Below are 16061 nucleotides of genomic sequence, written 5' to 3' on the forward strand. Positions count from 1 at the left end.
CTGGGCGTACTCCTACTTGTTAACGATGTGGCTCAGAAACAGCAGCTCTTCGTAGGCAAAGTGGCACTTCTCTGCTTTCAAGGTTAGGCTGGAAGACTTGATTGCGTCTAGAACTGTTCGAAGCCTTGTTAGGTGCTCTTAGAAGTTTGAGGAGAAATCAATGACGTCATCTAAATATACCAGACAAATTTCCCGCTTTAAGCCTGACAGCACTATACATTACTCGCTGAAACGTCGCTGGTGCGGAACAGACACCAAATAGCATCACTTTGAACTCGAAGATGCAATCCGGAGTGATGAATGCGGTCTTCTCGCGATCTCTTTCATCGACCTCAATTTGCCCCTAGCTGCTTTTGAGGTCCATCGATGAGAAATACTTGGAGTTGCAAAGCCGGTCCAGTGTGTCGCCGATGCGAGGGAGGAGGTGATAGACGTCCTTCTTTGTTATTTTGTTTATGAGGTGGTAATCAAGCCATAATCGAAGTGGCTCGTCTTTCTTCTTCACAAGAACTACCGGTGCCGCCCAGGGGCTCTTTGAAGGTTGGATTACGTCACCGCGAAACATTTTTCCACTTGGTCCCGGTAGGCTTGTCGTTCTCGCGGAGACACTCGCTATGGACTTTGGCGGAAAGGTGTGGCGTGGTGGTCGGTGATAATGCGATGCTTGGCATTCGGCATTTGTCGGACCTTCGGCGATGACGCGAAGCACTCACTGTTGCTTCGAAGCAGATTGCGGATATGGTCTTGTTTGTTCCGGGTCAGGGCTGGGTTTATGTCGAAAGTGGGCGAATTCTCTTGGTAAGGAGAATCTTCTGCGGCTGGATTGGAGAAGGCGAAGAAGTGTTGTACGTCAGATATTTCATCGATGAAAGCAATCGTAATTCCTTTGTTAACGTGCAGGTATTGCTCGCTGAAGTTAGTTAGCAATACTTCAGGTTGGCCATTGCGAAAATGTGCGATGCCTCTTGCGGTGCCGATTCTTCGGTCTAGAAGCAATTGCATGTTCCCCTCGATTATGGCTTCCTTGGCGCCTACGTAACGATGACGCTAGAGCCGGGAGGTACGCTCACTTGTTCTTCCATGACACTAAGGACAACGCGATGCTTGAAGTTTGAAGTTTATTTCAGGCAGACGTGATACAAATGTACAGGTCTGTCTAAGAGGCTGACAAAAACGCACGGATGCCTGACGAGTGTCAGCCTCTCAATACACACAGCACCTCAGCATACGGTGAAGGAAAAGAAAAGAAAAAGTGGACATGAAAACGGTTGCAGGCACAGAATTATAGGTGAAAAAAAACGAAAAAAAAAAAGAGTTCTCATCGAAGGGATGATCTCATCCGTCAAAAGCGTGATCAGTGTCAATCGCTGGTCGATGATCGCTTGATGCTCATCAAGAAATTCCATGCCCAAGATCACTTCGCGGGAACATTACCGTAGCACAACAAAGGTCACAGGATAGGTATGTTCCTTTACAGTCACTCGCGCTGTGCATCGTCCCGATGGCGTAATAAGGTGGCCCTGCGGTGGGAATTCATGGGCAATCCCAAGCGGACAGCCAGTATTTTTATGTGCTTTCTTATCCCAAGAATAAAGCTGAAATAATTGCAATATAAGGACTGAAGCAAAACAATAAAACATGCTGCAAAATTGCCTGAGGCGAAATTATACCGAGACTCATCATTAAAATTCATTGCGAAATCTAAAAGTTCAAGTCCCAAGCATTCATGCATCAAAGTTGGTCATTTGTTTAGCGGGAGCCTCCGAGGTGGATTTTATTTGCAATTACTCATTGCTAGCCGTCCCGGTTAGCTCAGCTGGCAGAACAACTGCTCCGGAGAAGCGGTTGTCCCGAGTTCGAGTCCCGGATCAGCACTAATTTTTATTTAACGACGAAGTTTCTGAGGGAGCTGTAGAGCTTTCTTTTGTAGCCGTAGCGCTGTGCTTGGGTGAGATATGAGTGAGTAATTACTGCCTCATTATTCCTGAGCAAACAATATGACAAAGGTTCAAAAAATAAAATAAGGGGCGGCCGCACTGCTTCACAAATGCAGTGCCTCCTCAAAGCCAAGCACTGTAAGATGTCTCTTCCTTCTTCAAAAATTGATTACCCACTGTCCTGGTATTGTTTGTAGCACTTTAACTGTGCGCCGCTCTTTAATATTTTAGAATCACAAACAAAAGTCCACAGCACTTATTATTGCGAGAGGTACGGGGATCGATACCCAGCGCCTCCTCCAAGCTGTTGCGACCACGGGGTGTATTCAGACCACGACGGGCGACTGAGAACCGGCTGTGTCCACTTGCCGAGCATGAGACACATCCACCTCGTTCTCCTCATCTTCTGCGTAGTCAGCGATGCCCACCAGAGAGAATAGGCGTATCCTCTTCATGGACGTCAAAATACAATCTTTTAATTATGGCGCATAACAATATCTTTGCATTCACAATACGATAGGCAAACAAGGAAATAAGAAAGAAATGAATAAGTTACGATCTTTGCGAAAGAATAAAAGAAACACACTCTTTTATTTTTTTATTTATTGATACTGCCACCCGTCAGGCCGTTACAGGGTGGAAACAGATGCATATCTAACTAAAGTCATACAGCCACAAGTATAAACAGTACACAATTCAAAGAGCCAAATTGAAAACGACCATCGTCGCAACACAGCCGTCCTGCACTGCAGATACAGGCCTAGAGCACAAACGCAAGTGGGTAAATATTTTGGCTTACAACCATAATTTTAGGCATTCATGGAGTAAATGATCCTAACTTATTTAAGAATGAGCGAGACATATAAATGCGAACATTATGAAAAGTAAACGTGAGTATCATCAAAATAAATTCCCAGTTATTAGGAAACACACGCTTTATATAGAAAAATATAATGAGAAAATCTCAACAGGGCCACTATAAAAAAAAGTCAGGTTCTCTTTGCAAGGATTAACTGGCGAAAACGTCAGAAATATTTTCAAAAAACGACAGAATGTGAACTACATTTGAAGCAGTGCGAAAGCACTAGTTTGTGCTTAGAAGACGACGACGATGAGCGGGCAGTGCCATCATCATCATCATCATCGCGGAACGCAACGATCGCGTTTCTGGGACATGCAATCGGCAAGAGACGATTTTGCTACGCTCTGAACCTCCGCTTTAGTGCGTTCGCACTAATATGCTCTTTCTACAAGCTTCTGCGTCAAATGTTATTCTTGCTACAACCCTGCATGAACAATACATAACGGCAAAATGCTGTCAGGCAGTATTCATAGGCATTATATTTACTAGAGTTGGTTCGTGATGTTTTCTCATGAAAAATTTCTTGGATGGGGAAATGGTATGACAGAGGCGCGTTTGTTGTCGTCATGGACTGCACTGGAGTTGTTTATTTTTCTTTTTTTCTAGTATGAGTGATCATCCTCATTGTTAAAGCCTACATGCCTCTTGAAATCACACTATGTATAGCGAAAGCTTGGCCTCTGAGTCCTCCTTTGCATGTGCTGTCGGTTGTGTGCACTGAAATTCCCGAAGAAACCGACCCCGCCTAAAGTTGTCCAGAAGAAGTATTGGATTTGTTAAAGCTAATGAGGTTAAAGCTGCTGCTGCTCTTAAAACCGTAGCTGTTTTGATAAGAGCTGTGTGTGCGCATATATTTAACTGCATACTTCAGCATACGTAGACACATTGCGTCTTCTTTCTTTGTTCATGTGCAAGGACAGCTGAATGTTTTTACATGGTGCAAAAAAAGCATCTGCCAAAGCCAGAATCATCAATCGTGATGATATATGGGCTGCAAATAATATCAGACCAAAGAACTTCAGCGCTCATCAATATTTTTATCGCCAGAGTTAGAGGTAATCGAGATGGTTGGCATGCTTTGTTCTCTCCAACGGCGCGAATGATGAAGACGGAGAAAGTGTACGCAAGCGCGCCAACATGCCTCCCCCTCCCCCTCTTACCTCCCTTACCCCCCCCCCCCCCCCCCCGCGCACTGCTGCTGGATCTTGAAGACTTGAAAGATTGAGCCTAGTGTGGGTAGAAGAAAAGCACGAGCGCAAGCATTACATGGTATATACGGACAGTGCGATGGAACAATTTACGTAGATGCGGCAGAATACAAACATACGAATGCCTTTCCAGTTGTGGCTGTGAACGAGAACGGCTACCACATCGTCTCGTAACAATCAAAACCAAGTGCTCTGAAACGGCAGAAGAGGCAGCTATAGACCTCGCCCTATCGCATACCCAAGAAAGCATCATTCTCAGCGACTCCAATATGGCTAACCGTAATTTCGCAGAGGGGCAAATTGCTAACACCTCCCTTAGAATCCTTAACGCCATCAAATTATCAACAAATTATTCCCAACTAATATCGGTCCTAGCCCATTCGTGCAATCCGTGGAACGAGGCAGGCCACAGTAATGCCCGAGGTTTCGTCGACCGGGCAGTGGATGAGTCTGGCTCCCTGAATTTCACGAAGGACTCCATGATCGCGTATCACGATCTAACCAATCATTTCAAACTAGGGAGGAGAACTTTCCCCCCTCCGCACAAAAGCCTGACTACAGAAGAAGAGGTCACGTGGCGTCGTCTACAGCCGAGATCGATACGCACCCCATCACTCTCCGCGCACATTTATCCTGATTTATACAACCCCAACAGTAAACACTTCGGCCAACGAGCCAGCCGAGTGAGCAAATCAGTCTGACTTTAAAGAGAACAGGCGGCCAGAAGTCATGTCCTGTCACGTTTAGAGAGTAAAGTAACCCTTTTTGTGGTGTGCCAGCAATACAAATAATAGGGAGTTTTAGTATTGCGGGCTTTGCGTAATTGCGTGCATAGCGGAATAGCGGGTCCAGAGTGCGCATGCACAGAACGCTAACTTATGAACAGAACAGAACGCTAAATTATGTAAAAAGAGTTTATATTAAATTTACAAAAGTGTTTTCAACATTAGACGTCATGTGATGGCAAATATTCTTGCTCCAACGGCTTGTAGTTAACATTGCCTTTACTAGATGGCGCCACTGTTTTACGTTTTTGTTTCATTTTATTGAAATTCCGGGGTCATTTTGCAGACGAAAATGAATGCTGCACTAATAATTCGTTTAAAAAACTCGGAAATATTATACTTTGGAAAGTTAGCGGCAATGTCGACCATTTTAGAAGGACCGTTGGCATCCATGTCAACCAGATGGCGTTTAGCGTTTTCAAAACGCTACACTGAAACTGCCTGTGGGGATAAGTTGCTTGCGGTACGCTAACGTAATTTCCCTTAGGTCCGCTATCACGCTAACGCTATACTAAAACTCTCTAATAACTGCAAGAGTCAAGAGACGTATGCACATCGTATAAACCTGAGCTTTCTCTTGAAATTTGTATTCTGGATACGCGTAGGTGGTAGTACCCTAGTTCGCTCTTTCTGACTCCCCGCTCCAGATTTTCATTTTTAGGAAAAGTGTCGCAAACAATTAGTGGACAACTCTAAAGCAATGTTTTATCTGCTTCAGCGTTACTACTCAGAGCTTCCTTCGAGATTTCTCATCGCTGTGATCGCGGCGAGTGTACCTCTTTGCAACAAACGCGTAATGACGCAATTGAACGGTTAAATGCAAATGCGTATCAACGCCAATAGCACAGTACACCTTCCACACACGATTGCGACACGCAGCTGACTTGACTGACAAGCGGAAAACCGAACAGTCTACGTCGCTGTAGTTTCATGCTCAGGCCAGACGCACGCTTCTGTGGTTATTGAAAAAAAAATCACTAACGAGAATTGATCCTTTCAGCTACCTACAGCTGGTCTAAGAAAGCGACCGCCAACGTGAGAGGCATGAGTAAGTAATGCTCACTATAAGTTTTTGTTACATGAACCAATTTACAAGGAAAAAAAATTTGATTTTTTTTCACTCAGCAGCTCCGAGCATCCTGGCTGGAACGGGCAACGCCAGGGGTGCGTACAGCCTACGGCTTGATATTTACGTGGCGATGCATGTAGTTTAGCCTAGGGATTGATCATCGAAATGCCAACCGCGCCAGCTGCCAGCGAAGAAAGGCTTAACCATCGTATTGTGATGGTAGTGACTCTCGGGCTGTTCTTAGCTTTGGTGACTGTTTTTAAACCGATTTTTCCGAACCGCACATGCCTATTTGCATTTCGAAAAAAAAAGTGCGCGCGAGAATCTCAAAAATACGGGGCATGAAAGCAGTTCTGAGGAGTGTGTATGCTAAATGATAGCGTAGAAAGTGCAGCAGTCTTTTTCGCAATCATAAGCAAATTGCATCAGCGTAGTGAAAATAAGAACAAATAGCAAGAAACAACAAGTTTTTTTTCCTGGGAATTTTTATTGACTGCTTGTGTAAAAGTATGACAAGGATTCTTTACATCTTCTTGGAAGAAAATGCAATCTTCTGCTTTACAAAGTCCATTATAAGGTGATATATCTCAGAGGACTTGTCAAATCCAGCATAGTGACCCATGCCGAACACGACCGCTGAAGTGAAGTTTCCAGCAGACTTCATGTAACCTGTTGCGCTTCTGTATGACCCGTACGGTTTCCATACAGCCCGAGGAGCTTGTCGATATTCGTTCGCGTACGCCCACTTAAGCTTTTCTAAATAGGCTTGTTAATTCACTGACGGGAAGAGGGCATCCTGTTGACCGGTGTAGAGAAGCACCCTGGTGTTGCTTAGCACATATTCTACTTTATCTGTGATATCTACCGTCCAGTCATTAATTAGCATTCCCAGGAGTGTTTCGTTGGCATATTCAATGGGGCGACTCTCTCCTGCATGAAGAGCCCTTTTGAAGACTGGGTTGGCTGCGCATTGGAAGCTCCACTTCATAGACATTGGCCTTTCGGTGTAGAGAGGACTCGCGTGGCTGTTGTATAAGGTTAGTTCTTGAAATAGAGTTTTGTTAGCTCCAGGAGTTTCAGAAGCGAATATAGTTGTAAATAACAGGAGCACCGCCCGAATGTTTTTTTGTGCGGCCAGCCCTCTCATTAACGCAAAGCGTGGCTTAAATTTTTCATATCCTTTTCTATCCAGCATCGAATTTTGCAAGAGGAAATCACTAGAGTCTGCCAAGTCGAAGATCGGCGCAAGAAAAGCAACATCCCCAATTACTCCTTGAAAGTTCAGTTGTACTCCAGTGCGACGCAACAGCATCTCATATGCGAGAGCAACCGAGTAGCGAGCTGAAAAGAAAAACATAGAGCTTAGTTATAGCTCCAATGTCACAAAGGTTTTGAAGCATTTATATTGTTCGCTTTGCGCGGTAGGCTAACTAAAAAGATTACACAAAGAAGACGAAAAAGCTATTCCTTTTTTAACCTTATTTACAATTGGTTGAACACGCCGCTCTTCGGCGAGTTGGTCGATCGTCGTCAAGAAAAAAATGAGAAAAAAAGAAGTGTACGAGTCTGTGCTGTTCTCTGTCTCGTCCATCTATTTACAGGGCAGCTTTTTCATTCCAGTGATGAAGTTACCGATGAAAGTGTTATAATCTGATATTGTATAAGTAGTTCGTAAGAAAAGATAATTACGCCTTGAAGTCTTAAACAACCAAAATAAACGCAAAATATTTGATATTTTCATTTTCACGTTAAAGAAAAACTAGCTGCGCTTTATAAATGAACTTGCACCGCTCAGTGACTAGAAATTCTTGCATTTTCCACTGCATTTTATATTCGGTGGTAGCCCGGGCACTCTACACTCAAAGGAAAACTTGCATCGCTGATAATGCGGGTTGTACTCACGACATACCAGCAGTATGTCGTGAAGAAGGGATTTCAGTTTAAGAGGCATGATCACAAGCATTTGGATAGCTACGAGGGGCATCACAACTTAGCTTGTCAAGCGTAATCTCCTAGTTATCAAAGAAACTAAGCTCAAGATTAGGCGCTGGGTGCGATACACACGTTTTCCACACGGTACCCGTGGTGCCAGTACTTATGCTCCTGAACGCCCTTCGAATGAAGAATTCCTAAGGCTGTTTTTCCCACACTACTGCAGCGTATCGGACTAACGCACATTTTTCGCTAGTTGAATGGGCAGCAACCTAGCCTACTGAGCTGAGTTGCTAAATATTACACCTAAACTTTTAGAACAACGGTAGGTTTAGAAGGGAAACACAGGCTGTTACAGTCAGATCATATTGTACACCTACCAGTTACTGTAAGCAGGACTAAAAGTAATGGAAAAACAAGCACAGGGCATCGATTCATGTCATCGAAGTGTCGATTACCAACTCCATATAGTTCTGGACATTTTTATAGCCAAAAAAAAACCTTATAAACTGTAGCGGCTGTGACCTGGAAAATTACGACAGCTTAGTGCAGACGTACACTGCAAAAAAAATTGCGATGTTTCGCTCTAAACAGCTACACTGTGACGAAAACGCGAACGGTATATCCGGTATATGCAAAGGAGATCGGCGCTTCATATATTGCTTTTCGCTTGCAAGTTTCAAGTGCCTGCTGTGGAGGCGTAGTGAGATTCCCGCTCGTTTATCGACCTATATGTCTTTAGTTAATTTTCTATTAATTGAGTTCGTTTCTCTTTTTTTGCTCTTCTTTATCCTGGCTGTTAATTACACCCTGCGAGATAAGAACAGAATTTATAGTTCAGGTGAATTTTAAGTCTTAAAGGCTGCTTCTGCGTTTCAACTGTTACACTGACTTGCTACACATCAAACACTTAAACCATTTGCATTTAATCTGGGAGGTATGACTAGTCGTAGCAATCCGGTTCTTCCCCAGAAGGGCCAGCCTTTCGCCCCCTTTTAATCCTCTATATTCCTGCTTATCTCAGAGTGAACTTCGACAGGAATTGAGGAAATTACTGCGTGATATTTTCGGAGTTCCTTTCCTTTCAATAAGAGTTTTCGTTTCCCGCTTACTCCTAATAACAGCCCCTTACGTTCTCTCTAATGGGCTTGCTAAATTGCTGTATATTTGTTTGCCGGATTTCATGTTTTTGTGAATACATTATTTCACTTACAGCAAGCAATGGCACTAAAGAAGACATCATCAAGGCAATAAAAATAATAAATGCTTGAAGTGCAGTGAACTTCATAGGTTCGAACAGAATCTTGAGATCATTGTGGTAAGACACAGAGTGTGACCTTAGAAACCAAATAACCAGCTTAGTCGAATAGGCCACCGCGAAAAGCACCTGGAATGGTCCATGCCATGAAAACCACTACAAATAATAATCCATAAAAAAGCATGGATAGGTATTTCTTATGGGTTATTATGTACTGCGCTTTTCACAGCATGACGACAGTGAGTTATAAAGTTCGGCTGGCATGAAAGTAAGAATGATGTCGCTTCAGAATTGGCCGGCTCGCAAAACAAGCGAAGGGTATAATGCGAGGGCACAACGTGAAATCCGAGGACCGAACAAGGTGAATTTCTTTAAATAAATAACTATGTGCTCTACCTGTTCCTGCTAGTGAAACACGAGATTAGTCTCACTGTAGAAATTTCGGCTTCCGAAGGTCGGCCACAAACTTCCAAGAATCGTACCGATATTGTCAAGGGTGCGAGTCTTTATAAAGTGACCGCCAGCTGCCTCTTCCAATCTTTGAAAAGACAAGCTCGAAAGCTTGCAAGAACCAACGAATTGATTTATAAAGTAGTAGCGAAGCATTTGACTGAAGTGGGTATTGTCTATCTCTCCCCAAAGAAGCTTAGAAGCGTTTTCCGGATGCGCCCCCGATTAAGCGGCCTATCCAGAATAATTGTTTTTATGATTTGAAGTTTACGCATTTGAATAAAGTTGGTATTTACAGCCTTGTGGATTTTTTTGTTCTGCATAATAAGAAAACTTTTTATTATTTAAACTATGCAGACCACGCTCGATGTGGCTGTGGGCCAAATTTTGGTTGCCACCATTTATATAGACATTTCTATTTCATACCGAGAACTTTTTTTTTTACCTTTGTAACATTTTTAGGTGAAGTGAGGGTTATATTTTCATTCACTGTTACGTCGTAGAAGCGCCGAGAGCAAGGACGTAAATAGTGGGATTATATCATGCTTAAACTCCCTTTACTCGTTTAGATAAGCGCAAGCAGATATAAAGCAAGGTTACCGCTGCAGGTCTCGACGTTTGCGCATTTACTGCAATGCCTTTTTAAGAAATCTGTCTTTAAACTGGCCACATATAGGGCCCTCACTATGAAGGAAATAAATCGTTTTTGTCCAAGAGAGTTTTCTTAATAATTTTACAAGAGCAGTTTGTGAAGTACGGATTTGTCTTGCTTATCAGCAAGAGAATCCCTGGTGAGACCGAGAAAAGGTCAACATTTACACTTGTAGTATTTGTCGCAATAAATTTCAATAAAATACCTACCTGCATAGGAGTCCCCGCCGGCGTAGAAGTCTCGCCCTCGATAATTACCAAACAACTGCAGGAACTGTTTGAGGAATTCTAAGATATCACTGGTTATAGATTGCTGTATTTTCATCTCATTCTGGACACCAAGTCAGCTATACCTGATTCGTGATTCTGCTTGTTAAAGCTTTAAACCAGATATATTCCGTATTGCAATCGCATGAGCAGGCGCAAAGAACGAGCAATGAAGAGAGGAAAACCTTCGATAATTTTCACAGGCATTCATCCGAATACCTTGATATATCGGTCATGAAAGCTAGCTGTTGATTACATACCGGAACAGCAGCATAAGCAGGGCATGTAAAATTTTATTGACCATTGCTATTTTGATTGCAGTCCGCTACGAAAAATAAATTACGCGTTTGGATTTCAGATATTTCGAATTCGTAAACTCATTATTACTTAAAGTTTGTTTTAGAATTTTGAACAACAATGTCCCTGCTATCAGCTGGTTGCATCTGCTAGCATCACTAACTTTCTAACGGTGCATAACAAACGACACTATTTAATGCAAGCCGACTAACTTGATAACATATACGGTAATTTTTATTGGTTGTTTGAGGATCATTTATAAAGAAATGTAAATGCAAAATACTGAGAGTATGATCTTCGGACTGTAATGTTTTAAGTCATTTACGAGCCCTTTCTTATGAATTAAGATGTTAGCGTTCTTCATGGCTTCTCCGGTACGCTCGAGGACATAAAGCATTGAGTATACAAGGTGGCTAGTTTTTCCAGCACAATCTCCCCACCGTCCTTCAACAGGCAGCACTTTCCAGATCCTCACTAGCTGCTTTCCCATTTGCATCACTCCTAAGGCTTTCTTTAGCTCCTCTTTCGTAAGGGCGGGATTTCCCAATGCCATGCGTTAATAGACAGTTTTAGCTGAGCGTTTTTACGGCCAGCGGAGAGGAGCGGACGAGCGAAGACGCCACTGCGCATGTGCACGTCGCTGGGCCGGCCAGCGTTTCTACGGAGCGAAGCTTACGCCCGCTGGGAAGCCCTCTCCAGCGGAGCGGCAGGCAGCGCGTGAGCGTGCGTAAGAGCGTAAGGGCTCGACTTCGGCTTGACTTGACTAGCACTGGCGAACGTAATCCGTTTAACAGACTGCTCTTTTGTACATCTAAGACGCAACACTTACCAAAAAATTAACTAAAAACACCGAATATACCTTTAGTGAACACTTTCAGTGCATTATCAGCAGTATTAATTGATATTGTTTTCATTCTGACTCGAATTGTGACCGGTAGGTGGAGCAGCAGAGGAAGCGACTCTACTCCGCTCGCGAAGACGGGCGATCCGCCCGGCTAAAACTCTTTTCTGGCGCGCCTCTGCGCTGGTGTATCCGCTCGCGCGCTCCGCACCGCTGGCCGTAAAAACGCTCAGCTAAAACTCCCTAATCTCTTATTTACCTCCTGGCTACTGCACTGGCTACTGTATATATTTGTGCCGAACTCTTCGGCGACTGTATTTATCTTATTTATATTAGTAAGGACCTTGCCATCTGTCATTAGACGTCAGTTCTCTGTCAGTGCACGTTGAAGAACCCTAGGTAGTTGGAAATATCCGGACCCCTCCACTGCGGCGTCTCTGAAAGCCTAAGTCACTTTGGGATGTTAAACCCCATAAAACCAAGGATTATAATGTTAAACACAGTCATGCGTTCGTAAGACACAGCCCAGAAGCATTACACGCTTCCACAGGTCTTGTGCTACTTTATATCTATTGCGTCTTCACTCTGCGCTGTGCTTCATTACAGCCGCGTTGCTTTCCTTCCTTCTTGAGATGTTCTTCGGGGGCCTTCCAAATATTCCCTTTCTTAATCATTCGACGCCCCCAGGTACTGCTGTACGAGAGGCATTCACGCGTCCCGGTATTGAAAGTGTTGCAGTCCCTCTATCATTAAGTGTCATGACAACCTACTTTCCAACGCTCAGTTCGAACACAACTTTTGCTTCTTCCTTCCTACAGATATCGCAGAGATTTCTTGTACGGCTATCTTATAGAGAGAACGCTGATAATGATCTTGTTCTGGTCCCAATGGCAAGCTCTGTCTGGTGAGTAGGAGCCCCCAGTAATGTAGGGTCATTGGCACCGTAGTCTTGGGCGAATGAAAGCGCGGCGGCGATGGCAGCAGGAAGAATATCATCCCAATCCACGTAGCGCGCTTCACGGCAGTTTCTTTTCATTTACCACAGGCTATGCTAATGTTCAGGCCTGTTTCTTTGTTACTAGGACCGCATAAGTACTTTGCTCCGCATATTCGAAGAAACATCGAAGTCATAGCAGTTCAGGCATCTTTAAACTTTACTACATCACGTTTCAAATGTAATCATGCTCCCTTGAGCCTACAGCCAGTACATGCTGTGCTTTTGTTTCTTGGCGAGCATTCTTAGCAGAGCACATTGACGACTGGAGAATTTTAGTTGTATTTATACTGTGCATGGGCATATGTAGCCACTAAAAGATTTTAATTCAATTTGAATTCACTTTTTATTAATTCAATGTTAGTTACTATAACCCTACAACTTTGAAAGTATATGTACTTCCAAAGTACATATACTAAAATTGGAACTTTTTCCTTACAACAAGGCGTTTTAAGGAATGGCGTCAGGACCTTAATAGCGGGATGGAGAGTCAAATTTTGGGTAGATGTGATGGCGCTGTTGCATAGCTTCTCACAAAAATAAAAAAAAAATGTAACATCAACAAACTCTTCGCATACTCGCATACAGTCAAGTGAGTTTAGGGAGGGCTCAAGGAAGCACTAGCAATCTTCTTTTAATCGCCTTCAAATTTTCCCCTCACCTCTCGTTGGTGCCGTCACTGGTGCTTTCCAATGATCTGGTAAAAAAAGGAAACCTCCTCAGCACGTATTAATGAGTGCGTTTCAGAAAACATTGAAGCGTGGCCACCGTGGCCTTGAAGCAAAAACGTTAAGAGTAAGAAAATTCTAGCCGGCTGGGGTTAGCTATTGATTCTTTTAGTCAAATCTTACAATATGTGAAAAATTGCGCTCATAAACTGTATCCCGTTCAAAAATGCTTTTGTCCAAAATTGTTGAACATTGGAAATAACAAGCATACACTCGTCGACCAATTATTCAAAAGGAAACACGACGTGCCGGGACCCGTACGGGTCCCTTGGTCACGTAGAGCGCTGCATGGAACGACAGCGGTTGAAATATACGGTTAAAACTTCTTAGTGAGCGACTGTATATTTCTGGCAGATTACCAAGTGCTCTATCAAGAGCATGTTTTGTGCTATGTATATCGAATGACTCCAAAAGGAGGCGCGATAGTATGTTGTTCTCTGTGGCAATGATAGATAGTTCGTCCCAATCAATCGGTTCTCCTGTTGATGCGTTGTGTTCCGCCAAAGCACTAGACGCAGAGCGGCCGTTCATGACATCATTCTGATGCTCTTTGAGCCTTCGTCTAACGTTTCTAGTTTAGCCAATGTAGGCGGCGCCACAGCCATGACACAGTATCTTGTACACCACGCCAGGGTATCTTGAGCGATCTAGACGGTCTTTAACTTGAACCAGCTGCTCTTTGAACTTGCTGGTAGGCATGAAAAATGTGCACGTCATAGCCTTTGAAAATGCGTGCAAGTGCCTCGCTCAACCCAGCAGCGTACGGAATACTTTCACTCTTGGTTTCTGCGTTTTTCGGTTTTGGTCAAGTCTAGATGCTTGGGCAGAGCGCTCTTGGCTCTTCACCTACTGCCGACCTACCACTGCCCTTATGCATTTACCCACGAACCTGCTCATTCTAGAAGCCTCCATCCACCAGAACCCCATGGCTGAAGCAAATTCAAAGCCTCAGAGGGGAGACGATCAACGTTTCCTGATATGTACAACCAATACTGCTACTGCTAGTTTTTGCATCAGACCGTTTATCCACCTGTGCAGTTTTTTTTTTCACCTTCGTGCCAGACTGGATGTTCATTTATTATGGGCAAATATGACGAACTGTCGCTCTTAAATACAATCACTCGTGCTTTGCAGCACTATGAAGACTCTTTGTTAATTGAATATCGCACTGTAATCCTTAACTGTTTGCAATACTGTACTCATACTTTTGATCAAGTAATGTCTTGACAATCATTCCAAAGGACATTATATTTTAAGACGCAGCTGTATTCTATGTAGTTGTGCTGAGAAATGGGCCGACAGCCTTTTGGAGGCCTTAAACATTCTCTGCGCACAGAAACAGCAAACTTTACCCTTTGTCGCTGAGTGTCGCGAATTTGCGACGTAACGTCAGCATGCTGTATTCATTACCAAAGGAAGCTTCCATAATGAGTTTGATATCACCATGTTCTCGATAGCCAGCTGTTTCCACTCATAATGGTTGGTGCCACTACGAAGCTGCGTGGAGAAAAAGAGGCTGCGAATGCACGAACTCCAGTCAGCGATGGCGGGTGCTGCCACCGGTAGAGCTTGTGTGCCGCGGTTGCTCTCCCCGAGGGAACAATCACTAATTTAACTGCCGCCTACAACGACGGTCGGCTGGCAGGTAGTGATGACGACACAAGGTCACGTGACCTAGGTTGCTTCACAAGGCATTTCTCGCTTACAACGACGACCATGAACACGTTGGATTTGCTGCAGTACGGATATTGCCAAGTTCACTAGCATCGCAATAACCTCGTAAAACGGTTTTCTCAAGATTTCGTAGATTCAGGTATTACGATACAGAGACTGGTCGCTCGGACCGTCGTCAGGTGGTGGAAATGATCACCTTTGTCTTGAGGCCAGGAAAACGAAAAACAGTGGGCACAGTTAGCCTTCGCATAAAGTCGGTTGGACCTTCGTACATCAACACCGTACCGTGAATAGGCCAAAGCACTTCTAAACATCCTGAATCTTGTGTAATTTTTGAATTCAGAAAGTTTCTCATCCTCGAAGATGTGTTGAGGCAATATAGACCGCAAGAGAAGCACCTAGTAATGTGTAATTTTGTGTGAGTTGTGTATGTGTGGCGAAATGAAAAATGTGGCGGCATCAGCGCCCAGAATATCGCAATCAATCGGCTTCGCACTTAACCACCTGCTGAGTTCCCTGTGTCTGCTCAATAGCTTTTCTAAGCAAAGAAACCACGGACTAAGTAAAGAAGCCTGCTTGTATACATGGAGAAAAACAACTCGGCCCGCTATGGGTTACCAATTTCTCCCAGATTTGCCAGTTCTGAATCTCGGTTTATCGACACTAATTGCGTAAAATTTGAGGCAAGCCCTCAACAGTCCGTCCCGAATGTAATGACGCTTTTGTGGTTTGAAACATGTGAGCGGAAGAAATTGTTTTCACTTCGGCATATAAAAAAACTCCCCCAAAAAAAGCCGCGATGGCAAATCCTCCTTACATTCAAGGGCTTCAGAAATAATCCTCTTTTTATTTAGACATGACATTTATTAGACGCCAGTCTTTGATGAACGCGACCAACCAGCTGAACGAAATGCACACATGATTTACTTTTTCGTTCAAATATTTATTGCACTTGTTACAATACATACAAGAAAATCTGCAACGCGTATAGAGCACGTTAGGCAATGTGTTCGCTTATATAGCTGGGTCAAGGCATTTTTTCTTCTGACACGTCATTGTTTAGAGAACGAACACGTTTGAAAAAGAAAGGAAAAAGTCACAGTCGCCG

The 16061-nt window shown here is 43.6% G+C and overlaps 1 pseudogene; it reads right to left on the reverse strand.

The window, feature by feature from the left end:
* Nucleotides 1–6384: 6384 nt before the first annotated feature.
* Nucleotides 6385–10477, reverse strand: LOC149335866 (putative serine carboxypeptidase CPVL; annotated as a pseudogene).
* Nucleotides 10478–16061: the final 5584 nt, after the last annotated feature.

This window comes from Amblyomma mixtum, chromosome 7, assembly GCF_055824585.1.
Source record: "Amblyomma mixtum isolate Tamu chromosome 7, ASM5582458v1, whole genome shotgun sequence".
NCBI classification, from domain to species: Eukaryota; Metazoa; Arthropoda; class Arachnida; order Ixodida; family Ixodidae; genus Amblyomma; species Amblyomma mixtum.